Here is a 10205-nt window from a genome sequence, read left to right on the forward strand (position 1 = left end):
AATGCTCCAATTGAAAGACATAGGGCGACAAGATAGATAAAGAGCCAAGACTCATTTGATTATGCTGTCTTTAAGAGACCCATCTCAAATGAACTCCCACACATAGGCTCAAAATGAATGGAGAAAAATCCTTCAAGTAAATGGGAAACAGAAAAAAGCAGGTGTTGCAATCCTGGTTTCTGACAAAACAGGCTATAAGAATAAAGATAAAAAGAGAAGGGCATGGGCCCAGCACGGTGGCTCAAGCCTGTAATTCCAGCACTTCGGGAGGCCGAGGCAGGCGGATCATGAGGTCAAGAGTACAAGCCAATCCTGGCCAACATGGTGAAACCCCATCTCTACTAAAAATACAAAAAAAAAAAAAAAAAAAAAAATTAACTGAGCGTGGTGGCGTGGTCCTGTATTCCCAGCGACCTGGGAGGATGAGGCAGGAGAATTGCTTGAACCCAGGACACAGAGGTTGCAGTGAGATCAGATTGCACCACTGCACTCCAGTCTGGTGCCTGGCAACAGAGTGAGACTCTACCTCAGAAGAAAAAAAAAAAAAAAAAGAGACAGAAGGACATTGCCAGTGTGGCCCTGACCTTTGATAAATGTTATTATTGCTTGATACCAACCTGGGCTATCCTTATTGTTCAAACCAATGGGATAGATGATTTGCTGAGGTTTGGGAGCTTCTGCCCCCTGGAGAGTCCCGGATCTCCCAAAATTTGGTTCACAGCTAAGGCTGATTTTGCTTTACAGCTCCTTTTGTGAAGTTTTTCTCATTTCCGGTAAGGAAGACAAGTTGTTCTGCTTCTATGATGGTGGAGAGCAGGCACTTCCTTTCTTGAGTCTCAGCTTGTTTCTGACAGGAAAGGTGAGTGTGAATTTTTTCCTGTTTCTAAGATGGTAGAGAACAGTCATCAGCCTGAGCCTTATTTCCAGGTAAGTGGCTAAATTAGAGATTTGTCTTAAAATTTTTCCTTAATGACCAAAAGTTAAGATTACCAACCACTTAGTTTTAATTTCTCCTTAACATTAAGACACTCAGTAATCATATTTATTGTGCATTTTTTAATTTTGCTTAACTTTTTTTATTTATTTATGTTTGAGATTTTATTTCACTTTTCTTTCATCAAGTATGACCATATCTTTCTGACTTGGTCAAATCCAAGGGAATGTTCCAAATTTTGGGAAGCAAGTCATCTGAATTGGCTAAAACTCTTGTAGCTGCCAAGTATGTATTTTCTAGTTTGTAGAAATTTCTTCTTCTTTTTTTTTTTTTAACCTAAGAGTTTCTGTCCAGATTAGGCCATCTTTTATCAGCCAAGGCCAGACTGAAGGAGCAGTGGTGACCTTCCAATCCTAAGATTCTGCCCTGTTCCCTATAGCAACCTGAGTTTGGTTCCTAAATCTAATTCTTTCTGGTTTGATATTTGTTACTTTTTAAATATCAGCAGTTTGTCCCAGCTGTGATGTGGTAGTAAGAGATTCAAAAGGATTTTCTTTAAGAGCTTTATAATTAAAAGCATATTTCTTTTATTATTATTATCATCAACCCATGATCTACCTTAGGTATTTCTCCTAATGCTATCCCTCCCCTAGGCCCATCCGCAACAGGCCCCGGTGTGTGATATTTTCCTCCCTGTGTCCATGTACTCTCATTGTTCGACTCCCACTTATGAGTAAGAACACGTGGCATTTGGTTTTCCGTTCTTGTGTCAGTTTGCTGAGAATGATGGTTTCTAGTTTCATCCATGTCCCTGAGAAGGACATGAACTCATTCTTTTTCATGCCTGTGGGTGTATATGTGTGACATTTTCCTTATCCAGTTTATTATTGATGGGCATCTGGGTTGGTTCCAAGTTTTTGCTGTTATGAACAGTGCTGCAGTAAACATACGTGTGCATATGTCTTTGTGGTAGAATGATTTATAATCCTGTGGGTATATACCCAGTAGTGGAATTGCTGGGTCCAATGGAATTTCCATTTCTAGATCATAGAGGAATCACCACACTGTCTTCCACAATGTCTGAACTAATTTACACTCCCACCAACAGTGTAAAAGGTTTCCTATATCTCTACATCCTCTCCAGCATCTGTTGTTTTCTGACTTTTTTAATTACTGTTTTTCTGAAATGACAAGTGATGATGAGCTTTTCATCATATGTTTGTTAGCTTCATAAATGTCTTCTTTCCAGGAGTGTCTGTTTATATTCTTTGCCTACTTTTTGATGGAGTTGTTTTTTTCTTGTAAATTTAAGTTCTTTGTAGATTCTGTATATTAGTCCTTTGTCAGATGGATAGATTGCAAAAATTTTCTCCCATTCTGTGGGTTGCCCATTCACTCCGATGATAGTTGTGTTTTGTTTTATTTTAGTTTTCTGTGCAGAAGCTTTTTAGTTTAGTTTAATTCCGTGCAGAAGCATTTGTCAATTTTGACATTTATTGCCATTGCTTTTGGTGTTTTAGTCATAAAGTCTTTGCCTATGCCTATGTTCTGAATGGTATTGCCTAGGTTTTTTTCTAGGGTTTTTATTATTTTAGGTCTTCACTTTTAGTCTTTTATCCATCTTGTGTTAATTTTTGTATAAGGTGTAAGTAAGGGGTCCAGTTTCAGTTTTCTGCATATGGCTACCCAGTTTTCCCAACACCTTTTATTAAATAGGTAATCCATTCCTGATGGTATTTTTGGTCTAGTTTGTCAAAGTTCAGATGGTTGTAGCTGTGTGGCATTATTTTTGAGGGCTCTGTCCCATTCCATTGCTCTATATTTCTGTGTTGGTTCCGGTACCATGCTGTTTTGGTTACTTTAGGCTGGTAGTATAGTTTGAAGTCAGGTAGCATGATGTCTCCAGTGTTGTTCTTTTTGATTTGCTATGTGGGCTCTTTTTAAATCCCATATGAAATTAAAGGTAGTTTTTGGCAATTCTGTGAAGAAATTGTAAATGGTAGCTTGATAGGAATAGCATTGAATCTATAAATTAGTTTGAACCATGGGGCCATTTTTATAATATTGATTTTTTGTATCCATGAGCATGGATTTTTAAAATGTGTTTGTGACGTCTCATATTTCTTTAAGCAAAGGTCTCCTTTAAGAAGAACTTTGAGTACGGACCCAGGAAGGACAAGACAGCTGTCTTGGTTCTCCGTGAGTCCATGCTTAACATTGAACTTATATTCCTTTAAATATCAGTTGTTTCTCCAATTTAAGTTCATAGTAGTTGTAACTGATGGGTTGTCATAGGTAACTTGACTTATACCATGGAGTTCATTCAAATTGCATATATAAACAGTTTCAGTATTGGCTGATTTAGAATGACAGTCTGACAAAATGTTTTCTTGGTATTCAATTAAGTTTTCTTCTACTTGGGAAGAAGTTTAAAAAACAAGTAAGACTTTTCATTAAAATTCCAGGAAATCTTACACAGTCCTTAAAGTATTTGGGATAATTTGACAAAGGATATGATTCTAAAGTTTCCAGAAATCTGTATTCAAGAGCTCTTTTTCATTGACTTTCCATTATTTCAGGAACCTCCTAAAAGACACCATATTCTAGGACATTTTGTGCTTGTGAAGTTTTCAGAAACTGCATCAGTATTAAGCAGTTAAGTGTGGAAATGATGTTAAATAGTTATAGTTACATGATTGACAAGAAAGTTTGTTCATTTCTGTGGTCTACAATTTATCATGGAAACAATATAATTGATAGCACATATTTTGGCATATTAGAATTTTAGGAATTTCATACAATTTTCAAACATATATTAACATTGCCTAGAATACAATCCGAAGAAAGTCAAATATTTCTTATTTTGACAGTGCTCCTCATGTAACATGTCAAATAATTCCATATATTTCTCTTTTGGATTTTTCAGTGCCCTCTTTTGCATTCCAAATTAAGAAGTCAAAAAGACTTAATTTTGAAGATAAAATTGGATTTGGGGAAGTGTATCAAATATATTAATATTGATATAAATATACTAAAGGCCTAAAACATTTGATATAAAATGGAATGCCAGGTCACAGTAAGTCATTCATTTAGCCAAAATGGTAACTCAAAAAATGTTTAAAGGCAAAAGCCTTTACTCATTGATAGAAGACTCAGCTTTTCAAGCAATGTGTGTCTTTCCCTTCTTTTTCCTGTAATTTGAGGAGAGACAGAAATCTTTTTTATTCTTTAATATTATGTTAAAATCATATTCAAGAAAGAAAGCCAAATTTCACTCTTGCATTAGTGTAGTGTTAATGTCAACTCAAATTTTTAATAAAACCTTAAAGATAAATTCATCCAGTCTTCATCAGTTTGACTATAAGTTGAAATTCTTATAAGCTTTTGATAACATTTTACAAATTTGTATTAAAGCAAAATTAGTACTCTAAGAAAACCCTGTTGTGTTTTTATTCCAATGTTCAATTTATGGAAAAACTGAACAATACTCCTTTAAATTTAGCCAGTGTGTTCACACAGTGTTTCTTTTACAAGATGACTAGTTCACAAACCTTCCACAACTTGCTCAAACCTTTAGCTTCATTCTATTTAAGTCAAAACAATTTTTAACCTTCTGAATGAAGCAAAAATTTACATTTCTAATGCCTTATAATGTTTTACTGAAAGGACATTTCACTTTTTCCACAAAGCTTCCATGTAAAACTTTTTTCAGTAGTCTCAATTATATGTTACAATGTTAGCTCTTAGCAATTTTTTTTTTTTTGGTGAAACGCCTGTCAGGTAAGTTATTTTAATTTTGTACTAGGTATGGAGCCTAGGACACCAGACACAAGTGCATAGAAAGTCTGACTTTTCCAAGCATAGCCAGGGAGCACGGCTAACTCCATGTGTTCTCAGACCTTACCTAGAATCTAGTGACTCCAAAGCAGGTAAGTTGAACAAATTTTAAAAGTCAAAAAAAGCAGTTTATTACTTTAAATCATTTTACAAACCTAATATCTGACCTGCCTAATTTAGAGCTAATGTCTTTATTTTACCAATAAACTTTAAAACTGTCTTTATTTCTCAAATATTACTAAAGTCATGTGAAGTAAAAGGTATTAGAGTTTGTATTTTTCTGAAAAAATTAATTTGATTTAAACATTCATTATTTTAAAGGCAATTAGAGAGTTCTTTTATTTATAAACATCACCCACAACACCTAAAAATACACAAAATAGATCCAGTAGTTGTTGCTCTTACTGTCCCCACCTGATGTCACTGATTTATCACTGTTGCTGACAGTGATAAATGTGTGGAATAGTTGGGGCTGACGAACATTTCACTGTGATATTCTTTTTCAGGTCAAATGAAATTTAAAGAAAATTTTATTGAAACTAAAACAAGCAGTGTTTTCAAATTTTTGCAATAAATGATAAGCAAACAGAAGTACGAGTTACTATATTGTTAAGAGGAGGCAACAAGAAATACATGCCTATTTCTAATTGACCAGGCACAGACCACAAGAGGCAACATGGACAAGTGTTTGAGTAGTGACTTCTTAAAAGAAACTTTTCCCTGAAAGCCACCTGGAGGGCACTGCTACTCAGAGGAAAAGAGCTTGTGAGGAGTGGACTATTGTGTGGGTAGAGGTTGAGCAGAGAAGTCACAAATAACACATAAAATTATTACAGTGTGAAAATATCTGGAAAATGACAATGACTATTAATTATCTCTTAGATTTCTTAGACTGCTGTACTTCTTATAGACACTTTTTTTTTTTTTTTTTTTTTTTTTTTTTTTTTTTTTTTTTTTTGAGATGGAGTCTCGCTCTGTCACCCAGGCTGGAGTGCAGTGGCAGGATCTCGGCTCACTGCCTCTGCCTTTCAAGTTCAAGCAGTTCTCCTGCCACTGCTTCCCAAGTAGCTGGGGCTGCAGTCATGCACCACCACATTCAGCTAATTTTTTTGTATTTTTAGTAGAGACTGGGTTTCACCATGTTGGTCAGGTTGGTCTTGAAGTCCTGATCTGAAATAATCCACCCGCCTCGGCCTCCCAGTGTGCTGGAATTACAGGCATGAGCCATCACGCCCGCCCTGAACACTTCTTCAGTATTATGTAGTAACACTGTGTGCGTGTGTGTGTGTGTTGTGTATCTGTAAACATTAGAACTCATGGGTTAGTCTAGATAAAAATTGAGAAGTTATATATCTGTCCCTCCATCGACTCTGTCACCCAAAAGAATCAGTTTACATTTTTGGGGAGAAGAAGAAACTTGGGTTTAGAGGCATGTTTCTTTTTAAATCTGGTGATTTTAGCATGATAATTATTTGACTTTTGGTATGCTACTCAACTTCTTTATATCTTACTATTCTCACAATAAGAAAAGGATAAATAATACCGTTGTAGAGTGTGTTTCAGAATTAAATAAGGTAATGTTTTTGGAGTTCCTGGCACTCGATATGTGACCAATAAAAAGTAGCTATTGCTATCAATTTTATCATTAATCATTATCTTTATTATTATCATTATTTATTAAGTAACCACTATGAAGCAGGAGTTATAAGAGATATGAGAAAATAATAATGAATTATTTTCTTATATTAAGTTGTTCAGGCAGAAACCTCTGTTTTCTAACTAATAGCTGATAATAGATCTGAACTACAGAGTTCTTATGGATGACTCCCTATAAGTAATGTTGAGTTTAGACTGCTATTTATATACAAAAATTTTAGAACAAATGCTGACAGGTGGTGATGTGTCCAGAATCGGCAGTCTTCTATTACTAGCTCTCAGCTTCACAAATTGACATCTTCACTAATTTGATCTATGCCCATAACCTTTTCCCCTTTAGTCCACAGAACAGTCTAAATGTTTGAACAAAGATTTACACCAACCACTCAGTTTACAAGTGAACAAAGATATATTTATCATACTTTGAATGAGAATACTTCTTATATTATGGAATTTTTTAAATGTTCTGTGCCTGGGGCCCAAGCAACGATTTCTAACTACCATTTGGCTTCTCAGTTCCATTGCAATGACATACTGTAAGCAGTTTTAAAATTTAATTAACTATACTTAGCTTCTTAGAAGGCATTTGTTTTCTGCTTTTATAATAACCTATCTGTTATGAACCATGCCTTGTAGTTATCAAATGGCATCAACTCCCATAGTTAGTTCATTGGCACTCTCTGTCTGACTGCACAAAGCAATGTAAGAAATAAGAAGCCAAAGCAGAACACCAGAAAAAGCCAAAATATTATTACTCTAAAGGTTTCTCACCACAACTCTCAGGATGGAACATAATTAGATACAATAATAATAATAATAATACAAAGTTATAAATCCTTACATTCTCCAATCAGCTAATCAACTTAGAAGTTAATATGCAGTATTTCCTTTCTTTTTGCAACTATAACAACACATCGGGAATAGGTAGCTTTAACTAGATTAGTTTAACAAAAAAAGAATGAGAGAAGAACCAACAGGTACAACAAGAAATGACAATGATGAAAATGCCACCAATCTCATAGAAATAAAAAAAAGATCCTTAGGAACTATTATGAACACCTCTATGCAGACAAATTTTAAAAAATCTAGAGAAAATAGATAAATTTCTGGAAACATACAACATCCCAACATTGAATCAGGAAGAAAGTGAAAACTTGAAAAAGACAGTACAAATTTTAAAATTGAATCAGTAATAGAAAAACTGCCAACTAAAAAAGTCCTGGACTAGATGGATTCACAGCTGGATTCTACCAGATGTTCAAGGAAAAACTGATATTAATCATATGGAAACTATTCCAAAAAAATGAGAAAGAGGGATTCCTCTCTAACTCATTCTAAGAAGCCAGCATCTACCTGATACCAAAATCTGGTAGAGATAAAACAAAATAGTAAATCTTCAGGTCAATATCCCTAAAAAACATAGAGGCAAAAACTCTCAAGGAAATATGAGCAAACTAAAGCCAGCAACATGTTAAAATGCTAATTTGTCATGATCATGTGGGCTTTATTCCCGGAATGTAAGGCTGGCTTGGCATATGCAAATCAATAAATGTCATTCGCCACATAAACAGAACCAAAGGCAAAACCACATAACAATCTCAATAGACACAGAAAAACTTTAGATAAAATCCAACATTACTTACTGATAAAATCCTTAACAGACATGGTATCAAACGGCCATACCTCAAAACAGTAAGAGCCACCTATGACAAACCCACAGGCAGCATCATACCGAACAGGCAAACAATGAACCATTTTCCTTGAGGCCTGAAGGAATGCAAGAGTGTCCACTCTCACCACTCCTGTTCAGCATAGTACTGAATGTCCTGGCCAGAGCAGTTGGGCAAGATAAATAAATAAAAGTCATCCAAACAGGAAGAACACAAGTCAAACTATCTCTCTTCGCTGTGATATGATTCTGTATCTATAAAATTCTAAAGACTCTGCCAAAAGGTTCCTTGAAATATCAAATGATTTTAATAATATTTCAAGATACAAAATCAATGCATAGAAATTAGTAACATTTCTGTACATCAATAACATGCAAGCTGAGAGTCAAATAAAAAATACAGCAGTCACATATACCACAGTCACAAATAAAATGAAATACCCAAGAATGTGGCTAACCAGGGAGGTGAAAGAGCTCTTGAAGGAGAACTACAATACAATCTTCAGATTCAATGTTATTTCTTATTAACCTACCAACATAATTTCTCACCTAATTACAAAAAATATTCTAAGACTCATATGGAAGCAGAAAAGAGCCAGAATGGCCCAAAGAATCCTAAGCTAGAAGAGCAAAGCTGGAGGCATCATACTGCCCCACTTGAACATATACTACAAGGCCGAAGTGACCCAAACAGCATGGTGGTGACACAAAAACAAACATGTAGACCAAAGGGACCAAATAGAGTACCCAGAAATAAAGCCACACACCTACAACCACCTGATCCAACCAATGGACAAAGGACTCTCTATTTAATAAATGATGCCAAAATAACTGGCTAGCCATAGGGAGAAGAAAGAAACTGGATACTCACATTTTACCTGTGCGGTAATTAACTCAAGATGGATTAAAGATCTCTAACTATAAAAATCTTAGAAGAAAATCTGGGAAATACTCTTTCTGACATTGTCCTTGGCAAAGAACTCTTGGCAAATTCCCTCAAAGCAATTGAAATTTAAAAAATTAACAAGTAAGTAGTACCTAATTAAAGAACTTCTGCACAGCAAAAGACACCTGTCAACAAAGTAAACAGATAATCCACACAATGAGAGAAGATACTCACAAATTATGCATCTGATAAAGGTCTGAGACCCAGAATCTGTAAGGAATTTTAATCAATAAGCAAACAAACAACAAGAACAAAGAGAAAAACAAAACAAAGCAAACCCAATTCTATCAAAAAATGGACAAGGGATATGAACACATCTCAAGATAAGTTATATTTAAAATACTATGTTATGTATTTATCATAAACATTTATATTTGAATATTCATATTCTCATTATTTGCTCTATTATATACTATTTAATTGTATGTAATATACATTATGTGGTGTGTGTGTACATGTACGTATATATATTACATATTCTGTATTGTCAACCTATGAAGTAGGGAAGGTAGGTGTTGTGTCTTGTTTATAAGTGAAGAAATAATAAAAAGGGAAATGACTTTTCTAAGGCTAGAAACTGTTGATCGAGGACTCAGTTATCACTGTAACTAGTTTAATATGTTTTTTCCTATTATCTTGCAATTACTTAAGAAATTCTAACTAATTTAATCCTTCCTGAAAGAATACACAAATGAAAACTGTTACTTAAATGTAGATTTCTACAGAGCTCTCATACCTCAAACCTCACATCAGTCCTGTGAGGTAGATTATTGTCACTTTCCCCAGTTAGAGATGAGTAAAACATAGAGATTAAAGCAGCATTCAAAGTTAGGCTAAACACCTCCTCATATGTGTTGAAATCACTATCTATGAGCTGTGTGATCTTTTTCAAGTTACTTTATTACTCTGAGGCCTATTTTATTATTTGTAAAATTAATGAAGTAATAGTACATAAGTTAACAGATGTCCATAGTAATTGAATATGTTTAATGTGCTTAGAAAATTATCTGGAACACAATTAGTTGTTTTAATAAAGATTTATTTTCCTGGCTTTTAAGTCAGTATCTCTCATGTATTCATTAATAGTAAACAGTAACATAATATATGCATTTTTTCAAAAAACCAAAGGTATGTCAACTAACCTTATCTAGTCCTTTAGAGTA

Source organism: Saimiri boliviensis (genome assembly GCF_048565385.1).
Source record: "Saimiri boliviensis isolate mSaiBol1 chromosome 19 unlocalized genomic scaffold, mSaiBol1.pri SUPER_19_unloc_4, whole genome shotgun sequence".
Taxonomy (NCBI): Eukaryota; Metazoa; Chordata; class Mammalia; order Primates; family Cebidae; genus Saimiri; species Saimiri boliviensis.